This window comes from Lithobates pipiens, unplaced genomic scaffold (genome assembly GCF_037356315.1).
Source record: "Lithobates pipiens isolate NorthernLeopardFrog02 unplaced genomic scaffold, aLitPip1_a1.2 Scaffold_18, whole genome shotgun sequence".
Lineage (NCBI taxonomy): Eukaryota > Metazoa > Chordata > Amphibia > Anura > Ranidae > Lithobates > Lithobates pipiens.
The window spans coordinates 582648183-582672662 of NW_027507758.1; the positions used below are offsets into that span (position 1 = coordinate 582648183).

The following is a 24480-nucleotide window of genomic DNA, read 5'->3' on the forward strand; positions in this document are numbered from 1 at the left end:
TTTTCCGACAAACTGGTCCGATAGGACATACTCCGATCATGTGTAGAGAATTCCGATCGGACAAAGTGCCACGCATGCTCAGATCAAATTCCTACATCAAAGCTATTGGCTACTAGCCTGAACGTAGTCCCATCGTAACGAAATTACATCATCACGTTCTGAAAGATCGGATTTTTCGACAACTTTGTCCGACCGTGTGTATGCAACAGTTTCCAACAAGATCCGACGGACAAAATCCGACGGACAAAATCCAATGGATTTAGTTGTCGGAATCTCCGACCGTGTGTACAAGGGTTAAGAATACACCCTCAGATGAAGTTGTAATGAGGAACACATCTGACCGTGACCTTACAGCGACCATAAGTGATATTTACGTTCCACAGCCAGGAAGAGACAACTGGAAGTAAGCAGTGAATGCTGATTTCCTTTGTGTTTGATTGTCTTGTGTTTTCCTGTGCTGCGAGTAACGCTGCTGTTCGAGGATGTTATAAAATTATTATATTGTGGGATTTTATTGGAGTTTGTCATTAGGAATAATAAAGGATAAAAACTGAATTATGCTATTTGGATCTTCTTTCTTTATCCGAGTACCTATTGGAGACAATAGACAGCCCTGACCCTTTCCTGAATGCGGGTGACGGCCATTTAAAACATCTTAAGGCTTGATGTGTTTTACTTTCTGGTGAGTGAACCCCTAAGGCAGTTATGATGAACCTTGGCATCCCAGATGTTTTAGAACTACATTTCCCATGATGCTCAACTACACTGCAGAGTGCATGAGCATCATGGGAAATGTTGTTCCAAAACATCTGGGGTGCCAAGGTTCACCATCACTGCTCTAAGGGGAGTGTGATGCATGGCTTGAGGAATTTGGTGTGAGGTGCACTTTAACAATACCACATTAGGATCACCATCTCTGTCTTTTGGATTTTTTTATCACAATTTGTCATTCATTCTTCTCATATGTTATTATCATATGAAAGCTAGTCATAATAAGTAATGACAGTAGCGCTGCCATAGTATTTAGAGGTACTCACTGAGGTACCTGTGGACATTTTTAAATTTTTTGTGATCAAATAATAACTGTTTAATGTTTATATTTGTGACCGGCTGTGATTGGACACATCTGGTCATGTGGTAAACAGCCAATTTCTTTGGCTGTTTACCCTGATCGGGAAAGTGCTGTCTCCGAGAGACGTGCACTGTCCCCAATTGCTGCTCTGCACGCCTCCGGGGCATGCCACAGGTGAGCCTCCGATTCTGGTGACACGTGATCAGCTGCCAATCACGTGGTAAACAGCCACGTGGCAAAAAATGGGCTTGCGCTAGGTGTTATCCTGAAAGACATCATATGACATCCAGTCAGGATAATGCAACCACCACCCGGCCTTCATTCTGCTATAGGCCATGCGGGAAGTGGTTAAAGCATCTCTGCCCCCCTGTGAAGTGGAAGGGGATGAGAGAAAACTAGTAGCAGGTATTGGAATCACTTGGACAGGAAAATTCCCAAATGTATCAGTAGGATACAGCATTGGTGCCAAGAGTAGCCAGGTGGCAGAATTAGCAGCTGTATACAAGATGGTTCAAATTGCTATAGTACATAATATTACCAAATTTGTTATAGTCACAGATTCCAATTATGTACACAACAGTTTTGTTCTGCCTACTTGGAAGAGAAATAATATGCTGCGATCTAATAACAAACCTGTTAAACATGCCAAATTGTTTTGCACCATAGATGAATTAGTCGGTAATAATGAATTAACCATTTTTTGGAAGAAAACAAAAGGTCATTCTAAAACCCAGAACATAGACAAAGAAGGTAATGATCTAGCTGACCAACTTGCAACACAAAAAGTCGCTCTACCTGTCTGTGATTTCCCACCTGACTCTTCATACCCTGTGGTAACTGCACAGACTCCACTCTTCTCTTAAACACTGGACTACATTGCCTAACTGAACTTTAAATATGCATTACTAAGAATTTGAAATTGCTGTCTATATTTGCTTGTTTGTTTACTTTTGAAAGTGTCACTTATTTTGTATTACGCTGCATTGGACAAGATCAAACATTTAACCTTATCCTGTTGCCCCCTCTTGCATTACACTCTTTCCAGGCCAATTGTAAACCCCACCCCCCACAAGCCTGGTTTTATCAGCTCCTAATTGAATAATTGTGAATCTTCCCCCCACACTATCCCAGTATAAATGTAGTGCATTTCCTGGGACGGCTGGCGAGGGTTTTGGCTGGCCACTCCTTGCGCAAAGTGTCACTCCGGCGATAAGTGTTTGGCACTTGTACACAGGCACTTTGACTAAGGCACTTCTACAAAAAAGTAAGTACAGACATGTTCCACACCTATTTTATAGGAAGTTCCCCTTCATCCGATAACTTTCCTCAGCCTTCCTTCGATTCCCCTCTCCACACCCTCCAACATGCTCACACTAATCTGTGCTATAACGTCCTCTCTCCTCAAACTCTAATTTCTTTACCCACCTCTGCAGCCAACAACCTGTACATATCTCCCTCTCTTCTCTCCACTCAATATTACTGCACTTATCACCTCCTGCTCATTCTAAGCCCACACAGTATCACCACTTACACTCCACTACACCCACTGGCCTCCTATAAATCCCACTCCTGCCTTACTACCCTCCTACTACTCCTAATGTCTGGGGACATTGCACCAAACCCAGACCTGGTCACACCCAATTCCCACCCACAAAATTCGCTGTCTACCTCCTCCAATAGTAGTTGTAACTCCCACCTTCTCATCCCAATTCCCCTGATTTTAAGTCAGCCCCCTCTTCCATGTGTCCGCTGGAATGCCTGCTCAGCCTTCAACAAACTAACTTAGGTCAATTACCTTTTCCTCTCCAAATCCCTTAATCTAATTGCTATTACTGAAACCTGGCTCCAGGAATTAAACACTACCTCTCCAGCTGCCCTGACTCATTCCACCAGAACCAGTGGATGAAAAGGAAGTGGCGTGCACCTTCCAGGTTCTTCCCACACCTCCCTCTCTTTCCCTCTGCTCTTTGCGAAGTGCACTGCATTCGTCTTTTCTCTCCAGCTTGACTGAGGGTCGCAGTCATTTATTGGCCTCCTGGACCAGTCCAGCTCTTTCGGGATGACTTCTCTGCATGTCTACCCTACTTTATCGCCTCTGAAGTACCTGCCATCATCTTAGTTGACTTTAACATTCCAATCAATGTTAATACTGCAACCACTTCTCAACTACTCAACCTAACCTCCTCTTTAACCTAACACAATGGACAAAAACCACCACTCTCTCCAATGGCAATACTCTCAATCTCATATTCTCCCATCGCTGCACTCCCTGCAACCTAACACCCCCTTTCCTCTCTCTGATCACAACCTTATCCATTTAACACTTTCCTTATCTCCTACCTTCCATGCTGCCAACCCACAAATAACTACCAACAGAAACCTTCACAACCTCAACCCTTCCCTCCTTCATTCTGTTACTGAAAGCCTTTATGACAAAATCGCACCCCTGTCCTGCCCAGACCTTACCACTTCCCTCTACAACAACATACTTTCATTCAACCAAGACGTGCATGCTCATCTTTCCACATGCAGAACCAAGCCCCATCTGTCACAACCTTGGCAAACAGATGACAGCAGATGTCTCAAGAGATGCAACCGTGCTCTTGTGCGAGCATGGTGTAAATCTAAATCCCTGCAAGACTTTACCCTCTTCAAATCTGCCCTTCTCAAATACAACTCCTGCCTCCACACTGCTAAACAAACCTACAACAACACCGTCATCAAAACCCTCTCATCCAAACCCGAAGCCGAGCTTTCCCACATAACAGCTGCCAAGGCCGAGGCGGCGTCGACCAATAACTCAAGGTAGAAGGACTAACGCAAAGCGCTGGCTTTGAATGCAAGGAGTCGCGGGCGACATCCTACCGGCGGACCCTTCGATAGCTCAGCTGGTAGAGCGGAGGACTGTAGCGTCAAAATAGTAATCCTTAGGTCGCTGGTTCGATTCCGGCTCGAAGGATGCCCTCTTTTACCCTTCCTCTCTCCCCCTTAACCGGAAGGCAGTCTGTTAACGCGAGAAATGTGCCACGGGCAAGCCTTTTCGCCACTTTGTACTTATATTGCATGTCTCCCTCGGCCGGTGCGCCCACCCTCGGCGTGCTGTCTCTGTGGCGCAATCGGTTAGCGCGTTCGGCTGTTAACCGAAAGGTTGGTGGTTCAAGCCCACCCAGGGACGCTCATGTTTTCTCGTTACCTCAGTGGGGCCCGAAGGCTAAAACGAAGCGGGTCCCTTGGCTCTCCTCAGAGGACTGCCAATTGAGCATCCAAACAAGCGTTCGGCTGGAGACCCTTGCAAATGTACTGGCCGATTGTTGAAGATGTTCCATAGTTGACCGAGCCACTTCTTTGGCTCAGGAAGAAGATAACTCCATGGAATGTGTAGATGCCGATTGTCCAAGAAAGCCTAAGGCCAGAGCCTTTTTTCTGAATGCCGAAGAAAGCCTCCACAGTTGTCGCTAAGCCAGGATATCTTAGGAGCTTTCCTCAAGGGCCTGGATCGCTCGGCTCTTTTCTTAGGGCCGCCTTGCGCGGCCAAAAAGGGATGGGAATGCGTTGGCCGGGAATCGAACCCGGGTCAACTGCTTGGAAGGCAGCTATGCTCACCACTATACCACCAACGCACGGATGCCTCGGGTACCTGCTGCTATCTCTATCCAATTAGTGTCACACATGGCGCTGATAAGAACAAAACCCCAGCGCAAGGTCAACTTGCTGCTGTACGAATTGACCGCTAGAAAGATAAGCTCGAAACATTTCCTCGTTTGTAGAGAGAATGGAGGAGAGGCCAGTGGGTCTCGTCGGGTCGGGACTGTGCGGTGCGCAAGAACGAGCCGGAGATACTGAGATCTACCAAGTTCGTCAAATGCCACTCACTGGGCCAAAACGTTGCACTGCCATACGCCCAACGTGGGGCTCGAACCCACGACCCTGAGATTAAGAGTCTCATGCTCTACCGACTGAGCTAGCCGGGCTAAGACGCTTCCTCTTTCGTGGCCTCTTGTTGCCAACTGACTCCAAACACTTTTTTGGCTAACGCTCGGCCTAATTTGTTTTCATAAACGCAATGCGCTTCCGAGCACTCCTGCGCTTACTTGCTGTCAGGGAGGTACATGACCGTTTTTGCAGTGATTTTTGGACTCGTAACCCAACGCGGTAGGTGTTTTTCGAAGGTGTTTTCTCTCTGGGCAAAAATGCGAAGCCGAGCTTTCCCACATAGCAGCTGCCAAGGCATTTGACCTGTCAGGCCGAGGCGGCGTCGACCAATAACTCAAGGTAGAAGGACTAACGCAAAGCGCTGGCTTTGAATGCAAGGAGTCGCGGGCGACATCCTACCGGCGGACCCTTCGATAGCTCAGCTGGTAGAGCGGAGGACTGTAGCGTCAAAATAGTAATCCTTAGGTCGCTGGTTCGATTCCGGCTCGAAGGATGCCCTCTTTTACCCTTCCTCTCTCCCCCTTAACCGGAAGGCAGTCTGTTAACGCGAGAAATGTGCCACGGGCAAGCCTTTTCGCCACTTTGTACTTATATTGCATGTCTCCCTCGGCCGGTGCGCCCACCCTCGGCGTGCTGTCTCTGTGGCGCAATCGGTTAGCGCGTTCGGCTGTTAACCGAAAGGTTGGTGGTTCAAGCCCACCCAGGGACGCTCATGTTTTCTCGTTACCTCAGTGGGGCCCGAAGGCTAAAACGAAGCGGGTCCCTTGGCTCTCCTCAGAGGACTGCCAATTGAGCATCCAAACAAGCGTTCGGCTGGAGACCCTTGCAAATGTACTGGCCGATTGTTGAAGATGTTCCATAGTTGACCGAGCCACTTCTTTGGCTCAGGAAGAAGATAACTCCATGGAATGTGTAGATGCCGATTGTCCAAGAAAGCCTAAGGCCAGAGCCTTTTTTCTGAATGCCGAAGAAAGCCTCCACAGTTGTCGCTAAGCCAGGATATCTTAGGAGCTTTCCTCAAGGGCCTGGATCGCTCGGCTCTTTTCTTAGGGCCGCCTTGCGCGGCCAAAAAGGGATGGGAATGCGTTGGCCGGGAATCGAACCCGGGTCAACTGCTTGGAAGGCAGCTATGCTCACCACTATACCACCAACGCACGGATGCCTCGGGTACCTGCTGCTATCTCTATCCAATTAGTGTCACACATGGCGCTGATAAGAACAAAACCCCAGCGCAAGGTCAACTTGCTGCTGTACGAATTGACCGCTAGAAAGATAAGCTCGAAACATTTCCTCGTTTGTAGAGAGAATGGAGGAGAGGCCAGTGGGTCTCGTCGGGTCGGGACTGTGCGGTGCGCAAGAACGAGCCGGAGATACTGAGATCTACCAAGTTCGTCAAATGCCACTCACTGGGCCAAAACGTTGCACTGCCATACGCCCAACGTGGGGCTCGAACCCACGACCCTGAGATTAAGAGTCTCATGCTCTACCGACTGAGCTAGCCGGGCTAAGACGCTTCCTCTTTCGTGGCCTCTTGTTGCCAACTGACTCCAAACACTTTTTTGGCTAACGCTCGGCCTAATTTGTTTTCATAAACGCAATGCGCTTCCGAGCACTCCTGCGCTTACTTGCTGTCAGGGAGGTACATGACCGTTTTTGCAGTGATTTTTGGACTCGTAACCCAACGCGGTAGGTGTTTTTCGAAGGTGTTTTCTCTCTGGGCAAAAATGCGAAGCCGAGCTTTCCCACATAGCAGCTGCCAAGGCATTTGACCTGTCAGGCCGAGGCGGCGTCGACCAATAACTCAAGGTAGAAGGACTAACGCAAAGCGCTGGCTTTGAATGCAAGGAGTCGCGGGCGACATCCTACCGGCGGACCCTTCGATAGCTCAGCTGGTAGAGCGGAGGACTGTAGCGTCAAAATAGTAATCCTTAGGTCGCTGGTTCGATTCCGGCTCGAAGGATGCCCTCTTTTACCCTTCCTCTCTCCCCCTTAACCGGAAGGCAGTCTGTTAACGCGAGAAATGTGCCACGGGCAAGCCTTTTCGCCACTTTGTACTTATATTGCATGTCTCCCTCGGCCGGTGCGCCCACCCTCGGCGTGCTGTCTCTGTGGCGCAATCGGTTAGCGCGTTCGGCTGTTAACCGAAAGGTTGGTGGTTCAAGCCCACCCAGGGACGCTCATGTTTTCTCGTTACCTCAGTGGGGCCCGAAGGCTAAAACGAAGCGGGTCCCTTGGCTCTCCTCAGAGGACTGCCAATTGAGCATCCAAACAAGCGTTCGGCTGGAGACCCTTGCAAATGTACTGGCCGATTGTTGAAGATGTTCCATAGTTGACCGAGCCACTTCTTTGGCTCAGGAAGAAGATAACTCCATGGAATGTGTAGATGCCGATTGTCCAAGAAAGCCTAAGGCCAGAGCCTTTTTTCTGAATGCCGAAGAAAGCCTCCACAGTTGTCGCTAAGCCAGGATATCTTAGGAGCTTTCCTCAAGGGCCTGGATCGCTCGGCTCTTTTCTTAGGGCCGCCTTGCGCGGCCAAAAAGGGATGGGAATGCGTTGGCCGGGAATCGAACCCGGGTCAACTGCTTGGAAGGCAGCTATGCTCACCACTATACCACCAACGCACGGATGCCTCGGGTACCTGCTGCTATCTCTATCCAATTAGTGTCACACATGGCGCTGATAAGAACAAAACCCCAGCGCAAGGTCAACTTGCTGCTGTACGAATTGACCGCTAGAAAGATAAGCTCGAAACATTTCCTCGTTTGTAGAGAGAATGGAGGAGAGGCCAGTGGGTCTCGTCGGGTCGGGACTGTGCGGTGCGCAAGAACGAGCCGGAGATACTGAGATCTACCAAGTTCGTCAAATGCCACTCACTGGGCCAAAACGTTGCACTGCCATACGCCCAACGTGGGGCTCGAACCCACGACCCTGAGATTAAGAGTCTCATGCTCTACCGACTGAGCTAGCCGGGCTAAGACGCTTCCTCTTTCGTGGCCTCTTGTTGCCAACTGACTCCAAACACTTTTTTGGCTAACGCTCGGCCTAATTTGTTTTCATAAACGCAATGCGCTTCCGAGCACTCCTGCGCTTACTTGCTGTCAGGGAGGTACATGACCGTTTTTGCAGTGATTTTTGGACTCGTAACCCAACGCGGTAGGTGTTTTTCGAAGGTGTTTTCTCTCTGGGCAAAAATGCGAAGCCGAGCTTTCCCACATAGCAGCTGCCAAGGCATTTGACCTGTCAGGCCGAGGCGGCGTCGACCAATAACTCAAGGTAGAAGGACTAACGCAAAGCGCTGGCTTTGAATGCAAGGAGTCGCGGGCGACATCCTACCGGCGGACCCTTCGATAGCTCAGCTGGTAGAGCGGAGGACTGTAGCGTCAAAATAGTAATCCTTAGGTCGCTGGTTCGATTCCGGCTCGAAGGATGCCCTCTTTTACCCTTCCTCTCTCCCCCTTAACCGGAAGGCAGTCTGTTAACGCGAGAAATGTGCCACGGGCAAGCCTTTTCGCCACTTTGTACTTATATTGCATGTCTCCCTCGGCCGGTGCGCCCACCCTCGGCGTGCTGTCTCTGTGGCGCAATCGGTTAGCGCGTTCGGCTGTTAACCGAAAGGTTGGTGGTTCAAGCCCACCCAGGGACGCTCATGTTTTCTCGTTACCTCAGTGGGGCCCGAAGGCTAAAACGAAGCGGGTCCCTTGGCTCTCCTCAGAGGACTGCCAATTGAGCATCCAAACAAGCGTTCGGCTGGAGACCCTTGCAAATGTACTGGCCGATTGTTGAAGATGTTCCATAGTTGACCGAGCCACTTCTTTGGCTCAGGAAGAAGATAACTCCATGGAATGTGTAGATGCCGATTGTCCAAGAAAGCCTAAGGCCAGAGCCTTTTTTCTGAATGCCGAAGAAAGCCTCCACAGTTGTCGCTAAGCCAGGATATCTTAGGAGCTTTCCTCAAGGGCCTGGATCGCTCGGCTCTTTTCTTAGGGCCGCCTTGCGCGGCCAAAAAGGGATGGGAATGCGTTGGCCGGGAATCGAACCCGGGTCAACTGCTTGGAAGGCAGCTATGCTCACCACTATACCACCAACGCACGGATGCCTCGGGTACCTGCTGCTATCTCTATCCAATTAGTGTCACACATGGCGCTGATAAGAACAAAACCCCAGCGCAAGGTCAACTTGCTGCTGTACGAATTGACCGCTAGAAAGATAAGCTCGAAACATTTCCTCGTTTGTAGAGAGAATGGAGGAGAGGCCAGTGGGTCTCGTCGGGTCGGGACTGTGCGGTGCGCAAGAACGAGCCGGAGATACTGAGATCTACCAAGTTCGTCAAATGCCACTCACTGGGCCAAAACGTTGCACTGCCATACGCCCAACGTGGGGCTCGAACCCACGACCCTGAGATTAAGAGTCTCATGCTCTACCGACTGAGCTAGCCGGGCTAAGACGCTTCCTCTTTCGTGGCCTCTTGTTGCCAACTGACTCCAAACACTTTTTTGGCTAACGCTCGGCCTAATTTGTTTTCATAAACGCAATGCGCTTCCGAGCACTCCTGCGCTTACTTGCTGTCAGGGAGGTACATGACCGTTTTTGCAGTGATTTTTGGACTCGTAACCCAACGCGGTAGGTGTTTTTCGAAGGTGTTTTCTCTCTGGGCAAAAATGCGAAGCCGAGCTTTCCCACATAGCAGCTGCCAAGGCATTTGACCTGTCAGGCCGAGGCGGCGTCGACCAATAACTCAAGGTAGAAGGACTAACGCAAAGCGCTGGCTTTGAATGCAAGGAGTCGCGGGCGACATCCTACCGGCGGACCCTTCGATAGCTCAGCTGGTAGAGCGGAGGACTGTAGCGTCAAAATAGTAATCCTTAGGTCGCTGGTTCGATTCCGGCTCGAAGGATGCCCTCTTTTACCCTTCCTCTCTCCCCCTTAACCGGAAGGCAGTCTGTTAACGCGAGAAATGTGCCACGGGCAAGCCTTTTCGCCACTTTGTACTTATATTGCATGTCTCCCTCGGCCGGTGCGCCCACCCTCGGCGTGCTGTCTCTGTGGCGCAATCGGTTAGCGCGTTCGGCTGTTAACCGAAAGGTTGGTGGTTCAAGCCCACCCAGGGACGCTCATGTTTTCTCGTTACCTCAGTGGGGCCCGAAGGCTAAAACGAAGCGGGTCCCTTGGCTCTCCTCAGAGGACTGCCAATTGAGCATCCAAACAAGCGTTCGGCTGGAGACCCTTGCAAATGTACTGGCCGATTGTTGAAGATGTTCCATAGTTGACCGAGCCACTTCTTTGGCTCAGGAAGAAGATAACTCCATGGAATGTGTAGATGCCGATTGTCCAAGAAAGCCTAAGGCCAGAGCCTTTTTTCTGAATGCCGAAGAAAGCCTCCACAGTTGTCGCTAAGCCAGGATATCTTAGGAGCTTTCCTCAAGGGCCTGGATCGCTCGGCTCTTTTCTTAGGGCCGCCTTGCGCGGCCAAAAAGGGATGGGAATGCGTTGGCCGGGAATCGAACCCGGGTCAACTGCTTGGAAGGCAGCTATGCTCACCACTATACCACCAACGCACGGATGCCTCGGGTACCTGCTGCTATCTCTATCCAATTAGTGTCACACATGGCGCTGATAAGAACAAAACCCCAGCGCAAGGTCAACTTGCTGCTGTACGAATTGACCGCTAGAAAGATAAGCTCGAAACATTTCCTCGTTTGTAGAGAGAATGGAGGAGAGGCCAGTGGGTCTCGTCGGGTCGGGACTGTGCGGTGCGCAAGAACGAGCCGGAGATACTGAGATCTACCAAGTTCGTCAAATGCCACTCACTGGGCCAAAACGTTGCACTGCCATACGCCCAACGTGGGGCTCGAACCCACGACCCTGAGATTAAGAGTCTCATGCTCTACCGACTGAGCTAGCCGGGCTAAGACGCTTCCTCTTTCGTGGCCTCTTGTTGCCAACTGACTCCAAACACTTTTTTGGCTAACGCTCGGCCTAATTTGTTTTCATAAACGCAATGCGCTTCCGAGCACTCCTGCGCTTACTTGCTGTCAGGGAGGTACATGACCGTTTTTGCAGTGATTTTTGGACTCGTAACCCAACGCGGTAGGTGTTTTTCGAAGGTGTTTTCTCTCTGGGCAAAAATGCGAAGCCGAGCTTTCCCACATAGCAGCTGCCAAGGCATTTGACCTGTCAGGCCGAGGCGGCGTCGACCAATAACTCAAGGTAGAAGGACTAACGCAAAGCGCTGGCTTTGAATGCAAGGAGTCGCGGGCGACATCCTACCGGCGGACCCTTCGATAGCTCAGCTGGTAGAGCGGAGGACTGTAGCGTCAAAATAGTAATCCTTAGGTCGCTGGTTCGATTCCGGCTCGAAGGATGCCCTCTTTTACCCTTCCTCTCTCCCCCTTAACCGGAAGGCAGTCTGTTAACGCGAGAAATGTGCCACGGGCAAGCCTTTTCGCCACTTTGTACTTATATTGCATGTCTCCCTCGGCCGGTGCGCCCACCCTCGGCGTGCTGTCTCTGTGGCGCAATCGGTTAGCGCGTTCGGCTGTTAACCGAAAGGTTGGTGGTTCAAGCCCACCCAGGGACGCTCATGTTTTCTCGTTACCTCAGTGGGGCCCGAAGGCTAAAACGAAGCGGGTCCCTTGGCTCTCCTCAGAGGACTGCCAATTGAGCATCCAAACAAGCGTTCGGCTGGAGACCCTTGCAAATGTACTGGCCGATTGTTGAAGATGTTCCATAGTTGACCGAGCCACTTCTTTGGCTCAGGAAGAAGATAACTCCATGGAATGTGTAGATGCCGATTGTCCAAGAAAGCCTAAGGCCAGAGCCTTTTTTCTGAATGCCGAAGAAAGCCTCCACAGTTGTCGCTAAGCCAGGATATCTTAGGAGCTTTCCTCAAGGGCCTGGATCGCTCGGCTCTTTTCTTAGGGCCGCCTTGCGCGGCCAAAAAGGGATGGGAATGCGTTGGCCGGGAATCGAACCCGGGTCAACTGCTTGGAAGGCAGCTATGCTCACCACTATACCACCAACGCACGGATGCCTCGGGTACCTGCTGCTATCTCTATCCAATTAGTGTCACACATGGCGCTGATAAGAACAAAACCCCAGCGCAAGGTCAACTTGCTGCTGTACGAATTGACCGCTAGAAAGATAAGCTCGAAACATTTCCTCGTTTGTAGAGAGAATGGAGGAGAGGCCAGTGGGTCTCGTCGGGTCGGGACTGTGCGGTGCGCAAGAACGAGCCGGAGATACTGAGATCTACCAAGTTCGTCAAATGCCACTCACTGGGCCAAAACGTTGCACTGCCATACGCCCAACGTGGGGCTCGAACCCACGACCCTGAGATTAAGAGTCTCATGCTCTACCGACTGAGCTAGCCGGGCTAAGACGCTTCCTCTTTCGTGGCCTCTTGTTGCCAACTGACTCCAAACACTTTTTTGGCTAACGCTCGGCCTAATTTGTTTTCATAAACGCAATGCGCTTCCGAGCACTCCTGCGCTTACTTGCTGTCAGGGAGGTACATGACCGTTTTTGCAGTGATTTTTGGACTCGTAACCCAACGCGGTAGGTGTTTTTCGAAGGTGTTTTCTCTCTGGGCAAAAATGCGAAGCCGAGCTTTCCCACATAGCAGCTGCCAAGGCATTTGACCTGTCAGGCCGAGGCGGCGTCGACCAATAACTCAAGGTAGAAGGACTAACGCAAAGCGCTGGCTTTGAATGCAAGGAGTCGCGGGCGACATCCTACCGGCGGACCCTTCGATAGCTCAGCTGGTAGAGCGGAGGACTGTAGCGTCAAAATAGTAATCCTTAGGTCGCTGGTTCGATTCCGGCTCGAAGGATGCCCTCTTTTACCCTTCCTCTCTCCCCCTTAACCGGAAGGCAGTCTGTTAACGCGAGAAATGTGCCACGGGCAAGCCTTTTCGCCACTTTGTACTTATATTGCATGTCTCCCTCGGCCGGTGCGCCCACCCTCGGCGTGCTGTCTCTGTGGCGCAATCGGTTAGCGCGTTCGGCTGTTAACCGAAAGGTTGGTGGTTCAAGCCCACCCAGGGACGCTCATGTTTTCTCGTTACCTCAGTGGGGCCCGAAGGCTAAAACGAAGCGGGTCCCTTGGCTCTCCTCAGAGGACTGCCAATTGAGCATCCAAACAAGCGTTCGGCTGGAGACCCTTGCAAATGTACTGGCCGATTGTTGAAGATGTTCCATAGTTGACCGAGCCACTTCTTTGGCTCAGGAAGAAGATAACTCCATGGAATGTGTAGATGCCGATTGTCCAAGAAAGCCTAAGGCCAGAGCCTTTTTTCTGAATGCCGAAGAAAGCCTCCACAGTTGTCGCTAAGCCAGGATATCTTAGGAGCTTTCCTCAAGGGCCTGGATCGCTCGGCTCTTTTCTTAGGGCCGCCTTGCGCGGCCAAAAAGGGATGGGAATGCGTTGGCCGGGAATCGAACCCGGGTCAACTGCTTGGAAGGCAGCTATGCTCACCACTATACCACCAACGCACGGATGCCTCGGGTACCTGCTGCTATCTCTATCCAATTAGTGTCACACATGGCGCTGATAAGAACAAAACCCCAGCGCAAGGTCAACTTGCTGCTGTACGAATTGACCGCTAGAAAGATAAGCTCGAAACATTTCCTCGTTTGTAGAGAGAATGGAGGAGAGGCCAGTGGGTCTCGTCGGGTCGGGACTGTGCGGTGCGCAAGAACGAGCCGGAGATACTGAGATCTACCAAGTTCGTCAAATGCCACTCACTGGGCCAAAACGTTGCACTGCCATACGCCCAACGTGGGGCTCGAACCCACGACCCTGAGATTAAGAGTCTCATGCTCTACCGACTGAGCTAGCCGGGCTAAGACGCTTCCTCTTTCGTGGCCTCTTGTTGCCAACTGACTCCAAACACTTTTTTGGCTAACGCTCGGCCTAATTTGTTTTCATAAACGCAATGCGCTTCCGAGCACTCCTGCGCTTACTTGCTGTCAGGGAGGTACATGACCGTTTTTGCAGTGATTTTTGGACTCGTAACCCAACGCGGTAGGTGTTTTTCGAAGGTGTTTTCTCTCTGGGCAAAAATGCGAAGCCGAGCTTTCCCACATAGCAGCTGCCAAGGCATTTGACCTGTCAGGCCGAGGCGGCGTCGACCAATAACTCAAGGTAGAAGGACTAACGCAAAGCGCTGGCTTTGAATGCAAGGAGTCGCGGGCGACATCCTACCGGCGGACCCTTCGATAGCTCAGCTGGTAGAGCGGAGGACTGTAGCGTCAAAATAGTAATCCTTAGGTCGCTGGTTCGATTCCGGCTCGAAGGATGCCCTCTTTTACCCTTCCTCTCTCCCCCTTAACCGGAAGGCAGTCTGTTAACGCGAGAAATGTGCCACGGGCAAGCCTTTTCGCCACTTTGTACTTATATTGCATGTCTCCCTCGGCCGGTGCGCCCACCCTCGGCGTGCTGTCTCTGTGGCGCAATCGGTTAGCGCGTTCGGCTGTTAACCGAAAGGTTGGTGGTTCAAGCCCACCCAGGGACGCTCATGTTTTCTCGTTACCTCAGTGGGGCCCGAAGGCTAAAACGAAGCGGGTCCCTTGGCTCTCCTCAGAGGACTGCCAATTGAGCATCCAAACAAGCGTTCGGCTGGAGACCCTTGCAAATGTACTGGCCGATTGTTGAAGATGTTCCATAGTTGACCGAGCCACTTCTTTGGCTCAGGAAGAAGATAACTCCATGGAATGTGTAGATGCCGATTGTCCAAGAAAGCCTAAGGCCAGAGCCTTTTTTCTGAATGCCGAAGAAAGCCTCCACAGTTGTCGCTAAGCCAGGATATCTTAGGAGCTTTCCTCAAGGGCCTGGATCGCTCGGCTCTTTTCTTAGGGCCGCCTTGCGCGGCCAAAAAGGGATGGGAATGCGTTGGCCGGGAATCGAACCCGGGTCAACTGCTTGGAAGGCAGCTATGCTCACCACTATACCACCAACGCACGGATGCCTCGGGTACCTGCTGCTATCTCTATCCAATTAGTGTCACACATGGCGCTGATAAGAACAAAACCCCAGCGCAAGGTCAACTTGCTGCTGTACGAATTGACCGCTAGAAAGATAAGCTCGAAACATTTCCTCGTTTGTAGAGAGAATGGAGGAGAGGCCAGTGGGTCTCGTCGGGTCGGGACTGTGCGGTGCGCAAGAACGAGCCGGAGATACTGAGATCTACCAAGTTCGTCAAATGCCACTCACTGGGCCAAAACGTTGCACTGCCATACGCCCAACGTGGGGCTCGAACCCACGACCCTGAGATTAAGAGTCTCATGCTCTACCGACTGAGCTAGCCGGGCTAAGACGCTTCCTCTTTCGTGGCCTCTTGTTGCCAACTGACTCCAAACACTTTTTTGGCTAACGCTCGGCCTAATTTGTTTTCATAAACGCAATGCGCTTCCGAGCACTCCTGCGCTTACTTGCTGTCAGGGAGGTACATGACCGTTTTTGCAGTGATTTTTGGACTCGTAACCCAACGCGGTAGGTGTTTTTCGAAGGTGTTTTCTCTCTGGGCAAAAATGCGAAGCCGAGCTTTCCCACATAGCAGCTGCCAAGGCATTTGACCTGTCAGGCCGAGGCGGCGTCGACCAATAACTCAAGGTAGAAGGACTAACGCAAAGCGCTGGCTTTGAATGCAAGGAGTCGCGGGCGACATCCTACCGGCGGACCCTTCGATAGCTCAGCTGGTAGAGCGGAGGACTGTAGCGTCAAAATAGTAATCCTTAGGTCGCTGGTTCGATTCCGGCTCGAAGGATGCCCTCTTTTACCCTTCCTCTCTCCCCCTTAACCGGAAGGCAGTCTGTTAACGCGAGAAATGTGCCACGGGCAAGCCTTTTCGCCACTTTGTACTTATATTGCATGTCTCCCTCGGCCGGTGCGCCCACCCTCGGCGTGCTGTCTCTGTGGCGCAATCGGTTAGCGCGTTCGGCTGTTAACCGAAAGGTTGGTGGTTCAAGCCCACCCAGGGACGCTCATGTTTTCTCGTTACCTCAGTGGGGCCCGAAGGCTAAAACGAAGCGGGTCCCTTGGCTCTCCTCAGAGGACTGCCAATTGAGCATCCAAACAAGCGTTCGGCTGGAGACCCTTGCAAATGTACTGGCCGATTGTTGAAGATGTTCCATAGTTGACCGAGCCACTTCTTTGGCTCAGGAAGAAGATAACTCCATGGAATGTGTAGATGCCGATTGTCCAAGAAAGCCTAAGGCCAGAGCCTTTTTTCTGAATGCCGAAGAAAGCCTCCACAGTTGTCGCTAAGCCAGGATATCTTAGGAGCTTTCCTCAAGGGCCTGGATCGCTCGGCTCTTTTCTTAGGGCCGCCTTGCGCGGCCAAAAAGGGATGGGAATGCGTTGGCCGGGAATCGAACCCGGGTCAACTGCTTGGAAGGCAGCTATGCTCACCACTATACCACCAACGCACGGATGCCTCGGGTACCTGCTGCTATCTCTATCCAATTAGTGTCACACATGGCGCTGATAAGAACAAAACCCCAGCGCAAGGTCAACTTGCTGCTGTACGAATTGACCGCTAGAAAGATAAGCTCGAAACATTTCCTCGTTTGTAGAGAGAATGGAGGAGAGGCCAGTGGGTCTCGTCGGGTCGGGACTGTGCGGTGCGCAAGAACGAGCCGGAGATACTGAGATCTACCAAGTTCGTCAAATGCCACTCACTGGGCCAAAACGTTGCACTGCCATACGCCCAACGTGGGGCTCGAACCCACGACCCTGAGATTAAGAGTCTCATGCTCTACCGACTGAGCTAGCCGGGCTAAGACGCTTCCTCTTTCGTGGCCTCTTGTTGCCAACTGACTCCAAACACTTTTTTGGCTAACGCTCGGCCTAATTTGTTTTCATAAACGCAATGCGCTTCCGAGCACTCCTGCGCTTACTTGCTGTCAGGGAGGTACATGACCGTTTTTGCAGTGATTTTTGGACTCGTAACCCAACGCGGTAGGTGTTTTTCGAAGGTGTTTTCTCTCTGGGCAAAAATGCGAAGCCGAGCTTTCCCACATAGCAGCTGCCAAGGCATTTGACCTGTCAGGCCGAGGCGGCGTCGACCAATAACTCAAGGTAGAAGGACTAACGCAAAGCGCTGGCTTTGAATGCAAGGAGTCGCGGGCGACATCCTACCGGCGGACCCTTCGATAGCTCAGCTGGTAGAGCGGAGGACTGTAGCGTCAAAATAGTAATCCTTAGGTCGCTGGTTCGATTCCGGCTCGAAGGATGCCCTCTTTTACCCTTCCTCTCTCCCCCTTAACCGGAAGGCAGTCTGTTAACGCGAGAAATGTGCCACGGGCAAGCCTTTTCGCCACTTTGTACTTATATTGCATGTCTCCCTCGGCCGGTGCGCCCACCCTCGGCGTGCTGTCTCTGTGGCGCAATCGGTTAGCGCGTTCGGCTGTTAACCGAAAGGTTGGTGGTTCAAGCCCACCCAGGGACGCTCATGTTTTCTCGTTACCTCAGTGGGGCCCGAAGGCTAAAACGAAGCGGGTCCCTTGGCTCTCCTCAGAGGACTGCCAATTGAGCATCCAAACAAGCGTTCGGCTGGAGACCCTTGCAAATGTACTGGCCGATTGTTGAAGATGTTCCATAGTTGACCGAGCCACTTCTTTGGCTCAGGAAGAAGATAACTCCATGGAATGTGTAGATGCCGATTGTCCAAGAAAGCCTAAGGCCAGAGCCTTTTTTCTGAATGCCGAAGAAAGCCTCCACAGTTGTCGCTAAGCCAGGATATCTTAGGAGCTTTCCTCAAGGGCCTGGATCGCTCGGCTCTTTTCTTAGGGCCGCCTTGCGCGGCCAAAAAGGGATGGGAATGCGTTGGCCGGGAATCGAACCCGGGTCAACTGCTTGGAAGGCAGCTATGCTCACCACTATACCACCAACGCACGGATGCCTCGGGTACCTGCTGCTATCTCTATCCAATTAGTGTCACACATGGCGCTGATAAGAACAAAACCCCAGCGCAAGGTCAACTTGCTGCTGTACGAATTGACCGCTAGAAAGATAAGCTCGAAACATTTCCTCGTTTGTAGAGAGAATGGAGGAGAGGCCAGTGGGTCTCGTCGGGTCGGGACTGTGCGGTGCGCAAGAACGAGCCGGAGATACTGAGATCTACCAAGTTCGTCAAATGCCACTCACTGGGCCAAAACGTTGCACTGCCATACGCCCAACGTGGGGCTCGAACCCACGACCCTGAGATTAAGAGTCTCATGCTCTACCGACTGAGCTAGCCGGGCTAAGACGCTTCCTCTTTCGTGGCCTCTTGTTGCCAACTGACTCCAAACACTTTTTTGGCTAACGCTCGGCCTAATTTGTTTTCATAAACGCAATGCGCTTCCGAGCACTCCTGCGCTTACTTGCTGTCAGGGAGGTACATGACCGTTTTTGCAGTGATTTTTGGACTCGTAACCCAACGCGGTAGGTGTTTTTCGAAGGTGTTTTCTCTCTGGGCAAAAATGCGAAGCCGAGCTTTCCCACATAGCAGCTGCCAAGGCATTTGACCTGTCAGGCCGAGGCGGCGTCGACCAATAACTCAAGGTAGAAGGACTAACGCAAAGCGCTGGCTTTGAATGCAAGGAGTCGCGGGCGACATCCTACCGGCGGACCCTTCGATAGCTCAGCTGGTAGAGCGGAGGACTGTAGCGTCAAAATAGTAATCCTTAGGTCGCTGGTTCGATTCCGGCTCGAAGGATGCCCTCTTTTACCCTTCCTCTCTCCCCCTTAACCGGAAGGCAGTCTGTTAACGCGAGAAATGTGCCACGGGCAAGCCTTTTCGCCACTTTGTACTTATATTGCATGTCTCCCTCGGCCGGTGCGCCCACCCTCGGCGTGCTGTCTCTGTGGCGCAATCGGTTAGCGCGTTCGGCTGTTAACCGAAAGGTTGGTGGTTCAAGCCCACCCAGGGACGCTCATGTTTTCTCGTTACCTCAGTGGGGCCCGAAGGCTAAAACGAAGCGGGTCCCTTGGCTCTCCTCAGAGGACTGCCAATTGAGCATCCAAACAAGCGTTCGGCTGGAGACCCTTGCAAATGTACTGGCCGATTGTTGAAGATGTTCCATAGTTGACCGAGCCACTTCTTTGGCTCAGGAAGAAGATAACTCCATGGAATGTGTAGATGCCGATTGTCCAAGAAAGCCTAAGGCCAGAGCCTTTTTTCTGAATGCCGAAGAAAGCCTCCACAGTTGTCGCTAAGCCAGGATATCTTAGGAGCTTTCCTCAAGGGCCTGGATCGCTCGGCTCTTTTCTTAGGGCCGCCTTGCGCGGCCAAAAAGGGATGGGAATGCGTTGGCCGGGAATCGAACCCGGGTCAACTGCTTGGAAGGCAGCTATGCTCACCACTATACCACCAACGCACGGATGCCTCGGGTACCTGCTGCTATCTCTATCCAATTAGTGTCACACATGGCGCTGATAAGAACAAAACCCCAGCGCAAGGTCAACTTGCTGCTGTACGAATTGACCGCTAGAAAGATAAGCTCGAAACATTTCCTCGTTTGTAGAGAGAATGGAGGAGAGGCCAGTGGGTCTCGTCGGGTCGGGACTGTGCGGTGCGCAAGAACGAGCCGGAGATACTGAGATCTACCAAGTTCGTCAAATGCCACTCACTGGGCCAAAACGTTGCACTGCCATACGCCCAACGTGGGGCTCGAACCCACGACCCTGAGATTAAGAGTCTCATGCTCTACCGACTGAGCTAGCCGGGCTAAGACGCTTCCTCTTTCGTGGCCTCTTGTTGCCAACTGACTCCAAACACTTTTTTGGCTAACGCTCGGCCTAATTTGTTTTCATAAACGCAATGCGCTTCCGAGCACTCCTGCGCTTACTTGCTGTCAGGGAGGTACATGACCGTTTTTGCAGTGATTTTTGGACTCGTAACCCAACGCGGTAGGTGTTTTTCGAAGGTGTTTTCTCTCTGGGCAAAAATGCGAAGCCGAGCTTTCCCACATAGCAGCTGCCAAGGCATTTGACCTGTCAGGCCGAGGCGGCGTCGACCAATAACTCAAGGTAGAAGGACTAACGCAAAGCGCTGGCTTTGAATGCAAGGAGTCGCGGGCGACATCCTACCGGCGGACCCTTCGATAGCTCAGCTGGTAGAGCGGAGGACTGTAGCGTCAAAATAGTAATCCTTAGGTCGCTGGTTCGATTCCGGCTCGAAGGATGCCCTCTTTTACCCTTCCTCTCTCCCCCTTAACCGGAAGGCAGTCTGTTAACGCGAGAAATGTGCCACGGGCAAGCCTTTTCGCCACTTTGTACTTATATTGCATGTCTCCCTCGGCCGGTGCGCCCACCCTCGGCGTGCTGTCTCTGTGGCGCAATCGGTTAGCGCGTTCGGCTGTTAACCGAAAGGTTGGTGGTTCAAGCCCACCCAGGGACGCTCATGTTTTCTCGTTACCTCAGTGGGGCCCGAAGGCTAAAACGAAGCGGGTCCCTTGGCTCTCCTCAGAGGACTGCCAATTGAGCATCCAAACAAGCGTTCGGCTGGAGACCCTTGCAAATGTACTGGCCGATTGTTGAAGATGTTCCATAGTTGACCGAGCCACTTCTTTGGCTCAGGAAGAAGATAACTCCATGGAATGTGTAGATGCCGATTGTCCAAGAAAGCCTAAGGCCAGAGCCTTTTTTCTGAATGCCGAAGAAAGCCTCCACAGTTGTCGCTAAGCCAGGATATCTTAGGAGCTTTCCTCAAGGGCCTGGATCGCTCGGCTCTTTTCTTAGGGCCGCCTTGCGCGGCCAAAAAGGGATGGGAATGCGTTGGCCGGGAATCGAACCCGGGTCAACTGCTTGGAAGGCAGCTATGCTCACCACTATACCACCAACGCACGGATGCCTCGGGTACCTGCTGCTATCTCTATCCAATTAGTGTCACACATGGCGCTGATAAGAACAAAACCCCAGCGCAAGGTCAACTTGCTGCTGTACGAATTGACCGCTAGAAAGATAAGCTCGAAACATTTCCTCGTTTGTAGAGAGAATGGAGGAGAGGCCAGTGGGTCTCGTCGGGTCGGGACTGTGCGGTGCGCAAGAACGAGCCGGAGATACTGAGATCTACCAAGTTCGTCAAATGCCACTCACTGGGCCAAAACGTTGCACTGCCATACGCCCAACGTGGGGCTCGAACCCACGACCCTGAGATTAAGAGTCTCATGCTCTACCGACTGAGCTAGCCGGGCTAAGACGCTTCCTCTTTCGTGGCCTCTTGTTGCCAACTGACTCCAAACACTTTTTTGGCTAACGCTCGGCCTAATTTGTTTTCATAAACGCAATGCGCTTCCGAGCACTCCTGCGCTTACTTGCTGTCAGGGAGGTACATGACCGTTTTTGCAGTGATTTTTGGACTCGTAACCCAACGCGGTAGGTGTTTTTCGAAGGTGTTTTCTCTCTGGGCAAAAATGCGAAGCCGAGCTTTCCCACATAGCAGCTGCCAAGGCATTTGACCTGTCAGGCCGAGGCGGCGTCGACCAATAACTCAAGGTAGAAGGACTAATGCAAAGCGCTGGCTTTGAATGCAAGGAGTCGCGGGCGACATCCTACCGGCGGACCCTTCGATAGCTCAGCTGGTAGAGCGGAGGACTGTAGCGTCAAAATAGTAATCCTTAGGTCGCTGGTTCGATTCCGGCTCGAAGGATGCCCTCTTTTACCCTTCCTCTCTCCCCCTTAACCGGAAGGCAGTCTGTTAACGCGAGAAATGTGCCACGGGCAAGCCTTTTCGCCACTTTGTACTTATATTGCATGTCTCCCTCGGCCGGTGCGCCCACCCTCGGCGTGCTGTCTCTGTGGCGCAATCGGTTAGCGCGTTCGGCTGTTAACCGAAAGGTTGGTGGTTCAAGCCCACCCAGGGACGCTCATGTTTTCTCGTTACCTCAGTGGGGCCCGAAGGCTAAAACGAAGCGGGTCCCTTGGCTCTCCTCAGAGGACTGCCAATTGAGCATCCAAACAAGCGTTCGGCTGGAGACCCTTGCAAATGTACTGGCCGATTGTTGAAGATGTTCCATAGTTGACCGAGCCACTTCTTTGGCTCAGGAAGAAGATAACTCCATGGAATGTGTAGATGCCGATTGTCCAAGAAAGCCTAAGGCCAGAGCCTTTTTTCTGAATGCCGAAGAAAGCCTCCACAGTTGTCGCTAAGCCAGGATATCTTAGGAGCTTTCCTCAAGGGCCTGGATCGCTCGGCTCTTTTCTTAGGGCCGCCTTGCGCGGCCAAAAAGGGATGGGAATGCGTTGGCCGGGAATCGAACCCGGGTCAACTGCTTGGAAGGCAGCTATGCTCACCACTATACCACCAACGCACGGATGCCTCGGGTACCTGCTGCTATCTCTATCCAATTAGTGTCACACATGGCGCTGATAAGAACAAAACCCCAGCGCAAGGTCAACTTGCTGCTGTACGAATTGACCGCTAGAAAGATAAGCTCGAAACATTTCCTCGTTTGTAGAGAGAATGGAGGAGAGGCCAGTGGGTCTCGTCGGGTCGGGACTGTGCGGTGCGCAAGAACGAGCCGGAGATACTGAGATCTACCAAGTTCGTCAAATGCCACTCACTGGGCCAAAACGTTGCACTGCCATACGCCCAACGTGGGGCTCGAACCCACGACCCTGAGATTAAGAGTCTCATGCTCTACCGACTGAGCTAGCCGGGCTAAGACGCTTCCTCTTTCGTGGCCTCTTGTTGCCAACTGACTCCAAACACTTTTTTGGCTAACGCTCGGCCTAATTTGTTTTCATAAACGCAATGCGCTTCCGAGCACTCCTGCGCTTACTTGCTGTCAGGGAGGTACATGACCGTTTTTGCAGTGATTTTTGGACTCGTAACCCAACGCGGTAGGTGTTTTTCGAAGGTGTTTTCTCTCTGGGCAAAAATGCGAAGCCGAGCTTTCCCACATAGCAGCTGCCAAGGCATTTGACCTGTCAGGCCGAGGCGGCGTCGACCAATAACTCAAGGTAGAAGGACTAACGCAAAGCGCTGGCTTTGAATGCAAGGAGTCGCGGGCGACATCCTACCGGCGGACCCTTCGATAGCTCAGCTGGTAGAGCGGAGGACTGTAGCGTCAAAATAGTAATCCTTAGGTCGCTGGTTCGATTCCGGCTCGAAGGATGCCCTCTTTTACCCTTCCTCTCTCCCCCTTAACCGGAAGGCAGTCTGTTAACGCGAGAAATGTGCCACGGGCAAGCCTTTTCGCCACTTTGTACTTATATTGCATGTCTCCCTCGGCCGGTGCGCCCACCCTCGGCGTGCTGTCTCTGTGGCGCAATCGGTTAGCGCGTTCGGCTGTTAACCGAAAGGTTGGTGGTTCAAGCCCACCCAGGGACGCTCATGTTTTCTCGTTACCTCAGTGGGGCCCGAAGGCTAAAACGAAGCGGGTCCCTTGGCTCTCCTCAGAGGACTGCCAATTGAGCATCCAAACAAGCGTTCGGCTGGAGACCCTTGCAAATGTACTGGCCGATTGTTGAAGATGTTCCATAGTTGACCGAGCCACTTCTTTGGCTCAGGAAGAAGATAACTCCATGGAATGTGTAGATGCCGATTGTCCAAGAAAGCCTAAGGCCAGAGCCTTTTTTCTGAATGCCGAAGAAAGCCTCCACAGTTGTCGCTAAGCCAGGATATCTTAGGAGCTTTCCTCAAGGGCCTGGATCGCTCGGCTCTTTTCTTAGGGCCGCCTTGCGCGGCCAAAAAGGGATGGGAATGCGTTGGCCGGGAATCGAACCCGGGTCAACTGCTTGGAAGGCAGCTATGCTCACCACTATACCACCAACGCACGGATGCCTCGGGTACCTGCTGCTATCTCTATCCAATTAGTGTCACACATGGCGCTGATAAGAACAAAACCCCAGCGCAAGGTCAACTTGCTGCTGTACGAATTGACCGCTAGAAAGATAAGCTCGAAACATTTCCTCGTTTGTAGAGAGAATGGAGGAGAGGCCAGTGGGTCTCGTCGGGTCGGGACTGTGCGGTGCGCAAGAACGAGCCGGAGATACTGAGATCTACCAAGTTCGTCAAATGCCACTCACTGGGCCAAAACGTTGCACTGCCATACGCCCAACGTGGGGCTCGAACCCACGACCCTGAGATTAAGAGTCTCATGCTCTACCGACTGAGCTAGCCGGGCTAAGACGCTTCCTCTTTCGTGGCCTCTTGTTGCCAACTGACTCCAAACACTTTTTTGGCTAACGCTCGGCCTAATTTGTTTTCATAAACGCAATGCGCTTCCGAGCACTCCTGCGCTTACTTGCTGTCAGGGAGGTACATGACCGTTTTTGCAGTGATTTTTGGACTCGTAACCCAACGCGGTAGGTGTTTTTCGAAGGTGTTTTCTCTCTGGGCAAAAATGCGAAGCCGAGCTTTCCCACATAGCAGCTGCCAAGGCATTTGACCTGTCAGGCCGAGGCGGCGTCGACCAATAACTCAAGGTAGAAGGACTAACGCAAAGCGCTGGCTTTGAATGCAAGGAGTCGCGGGCGACATCCTACCGGCG

At 52.0% G+C, this 24480-nt stretch overlaps 56 non-coding genes across 56 annotated transcripts; 28 read left to right on the top strand and 28 right to left on the bottom strand.

Annotated features, from left to right (window-relative positions):
* The first annotated feature begins 3945 nt into the window (after positions 1–3945).
* TRNAY-GUA (transfer RNA tyrosine (anticodon GUA)) lies at positions 3946–4031 on the top strand. The gene is given in 2 exon segments: positions 3946–3982; positions 3996–4031. It is a non-coding gene; the product is annotated as a tRNA-Tyr (tRNA).
* A 142-nt stretch (positions 4032–4173) lies between these two features.
* TRNAN-GUU (transfer RNA asparagine (anticodon GUU)) lies at positions 4174–4247 on the top strand. The gene has a single exon. It is a non-coding gene; the product is annotated as a tRNA-Asn (tRNA).
* A 373-nt stretch (positions 4248–4620) lies between these two features.
* TRNAG-UCC (transfer RNA glycine (anticodon UCC)) lies at positions 4621–4692 on the bottom strand. The gene has a single exon. It is a non-coding gene; the product is annotated as a tRNA-Gly (tRNA).
* A 278-nt stretch (positions 4693–4970) lies between these two features.
* On the bottom strand, positions 4971–5043 carry TRNAK-CUU (transfer RNA lysine (anticodon CUU)). The gene has a single exon. It is a non-coding gene; the product is annotated as a tRNA-Lys (tRNA).
* A 369-nt stretch (positions 5044–5412) lies between these two features.
* TRNAY-GUA (transfer RNA tyrosine (anticodon GUA)) lies at positions 5413–5498 on the top strand. The gene is given in 2 exon segments: positions 5413–5449; positions 5463–5498. It is a non-coding gene; the product is annotated as a tRNA-Tyr (tRNA).
* A 142-nt stretch (positions 5499–5640) lies between these two features.
* Positions 5641–5714, top strand: TRNAN-GUU (transfer RNA asparagine (anticodon GUU)). Its single transcript has one exon. It is a non-coding gene; the product is annotated as a tRNA-Asn (tRNA).
* Positions 5715–6087: 373 nt separating this feature from the next.
* On the bottom strand, positions 6088–6159 carry TRNAG-UCC (transfer RNA glycine (anticodon UCC)). Its single transcript has one exon. It is a non-coding gene; the product is annotated as a tRNA-Gly (tRNA).
* A 278-nt stretch (positions 6160–6437) lies between these two features.
* Positions 6438–6510, bottom strand: TRNAK-CUU (transfer RNA lysine (anticodon CUU)). Its single transcript has one exon. It is a non-coding gene; the product is annotated as a tRNA-Lys (tRNA).
* A 369-nt stretch (positions 6511–6879) lies between these two features.
* On the top strand, positions 6880–6965 carry TRNAY-GUA (transfer RNA tyrosine (anticodon GUA)). Its single transcript is given in 2 exon segments — positions 6880–6916; positions 6930–6965. It is a non-coding gene; the product is annotated as a tRNA-Tyr (tRNA).
* A 142-nt stretch (positions 6966–7107) lies between these two features.
* TRNAN-GUU (transfer RNA asparagine (anticodon GUU)) lies at positions 7108–7181 on the top strand. Its single transcript has one exon. It is a non-coding gene; the product is annotated as a tRNA-Asn (tRNA).
* Positions 7182–7554: 373 nt separating this feature from the next.
* On the bottom strand, positions 7555–7626 carry TRNAG-UCC (transfer RNA glycine (anticodon UCC)). Its single transcript has one exon. It is a non-coding gene; the product is annotated as a tRNA-Gly (tRNA).
* Positions 7627–7904: 278 nt separating this feature from the next.
* On the bottom strand, positions 7905–7977 carry TRNAK-CUU (transfer RNA lysine (anticodon CUU)). Its single transcript has one exon. It is a non-coding gene; the product is annotated as a tRNA-Lys (tRNA).
* A 369-nt stretch (positions 7978–8346) lies between these two features.
* On the top strand, positions 8347–8432 carry TRNAY-GUA (transfer RNA tyrosine (anticodon GUA)). Its single transcript is given in 2 exon segments — positions 8347–8383; positions 8397–8432. It is a non-coding gene; the product is annotated as a tRNA-Tyr (tRNA).
* Positions 8433–8574: 142 nt separating this feature from the next.
* On the top strand, positions 8575–8648 carry TRNAN-GUU (transfer RNA asparagine (anticodon GUU)). Its single transcript has one exon. It is a non-coding gene; the product is annotated as a tRNA-Asn (tRNA).
* A 373-nt stretch (positions 8649–9021) lies between these two features.
* On the bottom strand, positions 9022–9093 carry TRNAG-UCC (transfer RNA glycine (anticodon UCC)). Its single transcript has one exon. It is a non-coding gene; the product is annotated as a tRNA-Gly (tRNA).
* A 278-nt stretch (positions 9094–9371) lies between these two features.
* Positions 9372–9444, bottom strand: TRNAK-CUU (transfer RNA lysine (anticodon CUU)). The gene has a single exon. It is a non-coding gene; the product is annotated as a tRNA-Lys (tRNA).
* Positions 9445–9813: 369 nt separating this feature from the next.
* TRNAY-GUA (transfer RNA tyrosine (anticodon GUA)) lies at positions 9814–9899 on the top strand. Its single transcript is given in 2 exon segments — positions 9814–9850; positions 9864–9899. It is a non-coding gene; the product is annotated as a tRNA-Tyr (tRNA).
* A 142-nt stretch (positions 9900–10041) lies between these two features.
* TRNAN-GUU (transfer RNA asparagine (anticodon GUU)) lies at positions 10042–10115 on the top strand. The gene has a single exon. It is a non-coding gene; the product is annotated as a tRNA-Asn (tRNA).
* A 373-nt stretch (positions 10116–10488) lies between these two features.
* TRNAG-UCC (transfer RNA glycine (anticodon UCC)) lies at positions 10489–10560 on the bottom strand. Its single transcript has one exon. It is a non-coding gene; the product is annotated as a tRNA-Gly (tRNA).
* Positions 10561–10838: 278 nt separating this feature from the next.
* TRNAK-CUU (transfer RNA lysine (anticodon CUU)) lies at positions 10839–10911 on the bottom strand. Its single transcript has one exon. It is a non-coding gene; the product is annotated as a tRNA-Lys (tRNA).
* A 369-nt stretch (positions 10912–11280) lies between these two features.
* On the top strand, positions 11281–11366 carry TRNAY-GUA (transfer RNA tyrosine (anticodon GUA)). Its single transcript is given in 2 exon segments — positions 11281–11317; positions 11331–11366. It is a non-coding gene; the product is annotated as a tRNA-Tyr (tRNA).
* A 142-nt stretch (positions 11367–11508) lies between these two features.
* Positions 11509–11582, top strand: TRNAN-GUU (transfer RNA asparagine (anticodon GUU)). The gene has a single exon. It is a non-coding gene; the product is annotated as a tRNA-Asn (tRNA).
* A 373-nt stretch (positions 11583–11955) lies between these two features.
* TRNAG-UCC (transfer RNA glycine (anticodon UCC)) lies at positions 11956–12027 on the bottom strand. The gene has a single exon. It is a non-coding gene; the product is annotated as a tRNA-Gly (tRNA).
* A 278-nt stretch (positions 12028–12305) lies between these two features.
* On the bottom strand, positions 12306–12378 carry TRNAK-CUU (transfer RNA lysine (anticodon CUU)). The gene has a single exon. It is a non-coding gene; the product is annotated as a tRNA-Lys (tRNA).
* A 369-nt stretch (positions 12379–12747) lies between these two features.
* TRNAY-GUA (transfer RNA tyrosine (anticodon GUA)) lies at positions 12748–12833 on the top strand. Its single transcript is given in 2 exon segments — positions 12748–12784; positions 12798–12833. It is a non-coding gene; the product is annotated as a tRNA-Tyr (tRNA).
* A 142-nt stretch (positions 12834–12975) lies between these two features.
* Positions 12976–13049, top strand: TRNAN-GUU (transfer RNA asparagine (anticodon GUU)). Its single transcript has one exon. It is a non-coding gene; the product is annotated as a tRNA-Asn (tRNA).
* A 373-nt stretch (positions 13050–13422) lies between these two features.
* Positions 13423–13494, bottom strand: TRNAG-UCC (transfer RNA glycine (anticodon UCC)). The gene has a single exon. It is a non-coding gene; the product is annotated as a tRNA-Gly (tRNA).
* Positions 13495–13772: 278 nt separating this feature from the next.
* TRNAK-CUU (transfer RNA lysine (anticodon CUU)) lies at positions 13773–13845 on the bottom strand. The gene has a single exon. It is a non-coding gene; the product is annotated as a tRNA-Lys (tRNA).
* A 369-nt stretch (positions 13846–14214) lies between these two features.
* Positions 14215–14300, top strand: TRNAY-GUA (transfer RNA tyrosine (anticodon GUA)). The gene is given in 2 exon segments: positions 14215–14251; positions 14265–14300. It is a non-coding gene; the product is annotated as a tRNA-Tyr (tRNA).
* Positions 14301–14442: 142 nt separating this feature from the next.
* TRNAN-GUU (transfer RNA asparagine (anticodon GUU)) lies at positions 14443–14516 on the top strand. Its single transcript has one exon. It is a non-coding gene; the product is annotated as a tRNA-Asn (tRNA).
* A 373-nt stretch (positions 14517–14889) lies between these two features.
* TRNAG-UCC (transfer RNA glycine (anticodon UCC)) lies at positions 14890–14961 on the bottom strand. Its single transcript has one exon. It is a non-coding gene; the product is annotated as a tRNA-Gly (tRNA).
* A 278-nt stretch (positions 14962–15239) lies between these two features.
* Positions 15240–15312, bottom strand: TRNAK-CUU (transfer RNA lysine (anticodon CUU)). The gene has a single exon. It is a non-coding gene; the product is annotated as a tRNA-Lys (tRNA).
* Positions 15313–15681: 369 nt separating this feature from the next.
* TRNAY-GUA (transfer RNA tyrosine (anticodon GUA)) lies at positions 15682–15767 on the top strand. The gene is given in 2 exon segments: positions 15682–15718; positions 15732–15767. It is a non-coding gene; the product is annotated as a tRNA-Tyr (tRNA).
* A 142-nt stretch (positions 15768–15909) lies between these two features.
* On the top strand, positions 15910–15983 carry TRNAN-GUU (transfer RNA asparagine (anticodon GUU)). Its single transcript has one exon. It is a non-coding gene; the product is annotated as a tRNA-Asn (tRNA).
* Positions 15984–16356: 373 nt separating this feature from the next.
* Positions 16357–16428, bottom strand: TRNAG-UCC (transfer RNA glycine (anticodon UCC)). Its single transcript has one exon. It is a non-coding gene; the product is annotated as a tRNA-Gly (tRNA).
* A 278-nt stretch (positions 16429–16706) lies between these two features.
* On the bottom strand, positions 16707–16779 carry TRNAK-CUU (transfer RNA lysine (anticodon CUU)). The gene has a single exon. It is a non-coding gene; the product is annotated as a tRNA-Lys (tRNA).
* A 369-nt stretch (positions 16780–17148) lies between these two features.
* Positions 17149–17234, top strand: TRNAY-GUA (transfer RNA tyrosine (anticodon GUA)). The gene is given in 2 exon segments: positions 17149–17185; positions 17199–17234. It is a non-coding gene; the product is annotated as a tRNA-Tyr (tRNA).
* Positions 17235–17376: 142 nt separating this feature from the next.
* TRNAN-GUU (transfer RNA asparagine (anticodon GUU)) lies at positions 17377–17450 on the top strand. Its single transcript has one exon. It is a non-coding gene; the product is annotated as a tRNA-Asn (tRNA).
* A 373-nt stretch (positions 17451–17823) lies between these two features.
* TRNAG-UCC (transfer RNA glycine (anticodon UCC)) lies at positions 17824–17895 on the bottom strand. Its single transcript has one exon. It is a non-coding gene; the product is annotated as a tRNA-Gly (tRNA).
* A 278-nt stretch (positions 17896–18173) lies between these two features.
* Positions 18174–18246, bottom strand: TRNAK-CUU (transfer RNA lysine (anticodon CUU)). The gene has a single exon. It is a non-coding gene; the product is annotated as a tRNA-Lys (tRNA).
* Positions 18247–18615: 369 nt separating this feature from the next.
* TRNAY-GUA (transfer RNA tyrosine (anticodon GUA)) lies at positions 18616–18701 on the top strand. Its single transcript is given in 2 exon segments — positions 18616–18652; positions 18666–18701. It is a non-coding gene; the product is annotated as a tRNA-Tyr (tRNA).
* A 142-nt stretch (positions 18702–18843) lies between these two features.
* On the top strand, positions 18844–18917 carry TRNAN-GUU (transfer RNA asparagine (anticodon GUU)). Its single transcript has one exon. It is a non-coding gene; the product is annotated as a tRNA-Asn (tRNA).
* A 373-nt stretch (positions 18918–19290) lies between these two features.
* Positions 19291–19362, bottom strand: TRNAG-UCC (transfer RNA glycine (anticodon UCC)). The gene has a single exon. It is a non-coding gene; the product is annotated as a tRNA-Gly (tRNA).
* A 278-nt stretch (positions 19363–19640) lies between these two features.
* On the bottom strand, positions 19641–19713 carry TRNAK-CUU (transfer RNA lysine (anticodon CUU)). The gene has a single exon. It is a non-coding gene; the product is annotated as a tRNA-Lys (tRNA).
* A 369-nt stretch (positions 19714–20082) lies between these two features.
* TRNAY-GUA (transfer RNA tyrosine (anticodon GUA)) lies at positions 20083–20168 on the top strand. The gene is given in 2 exon segments: positions 20083–20119; positions 20133–20168. It is a non-coding gene; the product is annotated as a tRNA-Tyr (tRNA).
* Positions 20169–20310: 142 nt separating this feature from the next.
* TRNAN-GUU (transfer RNA asparagine (anticodon GUU)) lies at positions 20311–20384 on the top strand. Its single transcript has one exon. It is a non-coding gene; the product is annotated as a tRNA-Asn (tRNA).
* A 373-nt stretch (positions 20385–20757) lies between these two features.
* On the bottom strand, positions 20758–20829 carry TRNAG-UCC (transfer RNA glycine (anticodon UCC)). Its single transcript has one exon. It is a non-coding gene; the product is annotated as a tRNA-Gly (tRNA).
* Positions 20830–21107: 278 nt separating this feature from the next.
* TRNAK-CUU (transfer RNA lysine (anticodon CUU)) lies at positions 21108–21180 on the bottom strand. The gene has a single exon. It is a non-coding gene; the product is annotated as a tRNA-Lys (tRNA).
* Positions 21181–21549: 369 nt separating this feature from the next.
* Positions 21550–21635, top strand: TRNAY-GUA (transfer RNA tyrosine (anticodon GUA)). Its single transcript is given in 2 exon segments — positions 21550–21586; positions 21600–21635. It is a non-coding gene; the product is annotated as a tRNA-Tyr (tRNA).
* Positions 21636–21777: 142 nt separating this feature from the next.
* On the top strand, positions 21778–21851 carry TRNAN-GUU (transfer RNA asparagine (anticodon GUU)). The gene has a single exon. It is a non-coding gene; the product is annotated as a tRNA-Asn (tRNA).
* Positions 21852–22224: 373 nt separating this feature from the next.
* On the bottom strand, positions 22225–22296 carry TRNAG-UCC (transfer RNA glycine (anticodon UCC)). Its single transcript has one exon. It is a non-coding gene; the product is annotated as a tRNA-Gly (tRNA).
* Positions 22297–22574: 278 nt separating this feature from the next.
* TRNAK-CUU (transfer RNA lysine (anticodon CUU)) lies at positions 22575–22647 on the bottom strand. Its single transcript has one exon. It is a non-coding gene; the product is annotated as a tRNA-Lys (tRNA).
* Positions 22648–23016: 369 nt separating this feature from the next.
* Positions 23017–23102, top strand: TRNAY-GUA (transfer RNA tyrosine (anticodon GUA)). The gene is given in 2 exon segments: positions 23017–23053; positions 23067–23102. It is a non-coding gene; the product is annotated as a tRNA-Tyr (tRNA).
* Positions 23103–23244: 142 nt separating this feature from the next.
* TRNAN-GUU (transfer RNA asparagine (anticodon GUU)) lies at positions 23245–23318 on the top strand. Its single transcript has one exon. It is a non-coding gene; the product is annotated as a tRNA-Asn (tRNA).
* A 373-nt stretch (positions 23319–23691) lies between these two features.
* On the bottom strand, positions 23692–23763 carry TRNAG-UCC (transfer RNA glycine (anticodon UCC)). Its single transcript has one exon. It is a non-coding gene; the product is annotated as a tRNA-Gly (tRNA).
* Positions 23764–24041: 278 nt separating this feature from the next.
* Positions 24042–24114, bottom strand: TRNAK-CUU (transfer RNA lysine (anticodon CUU)). The gene has a single exon. It is a non-coding gene; the product is annotated as a tRNA-Lys (tRNA).
* Positions 24115–24480: the final 366 nt, after the last annotated feature.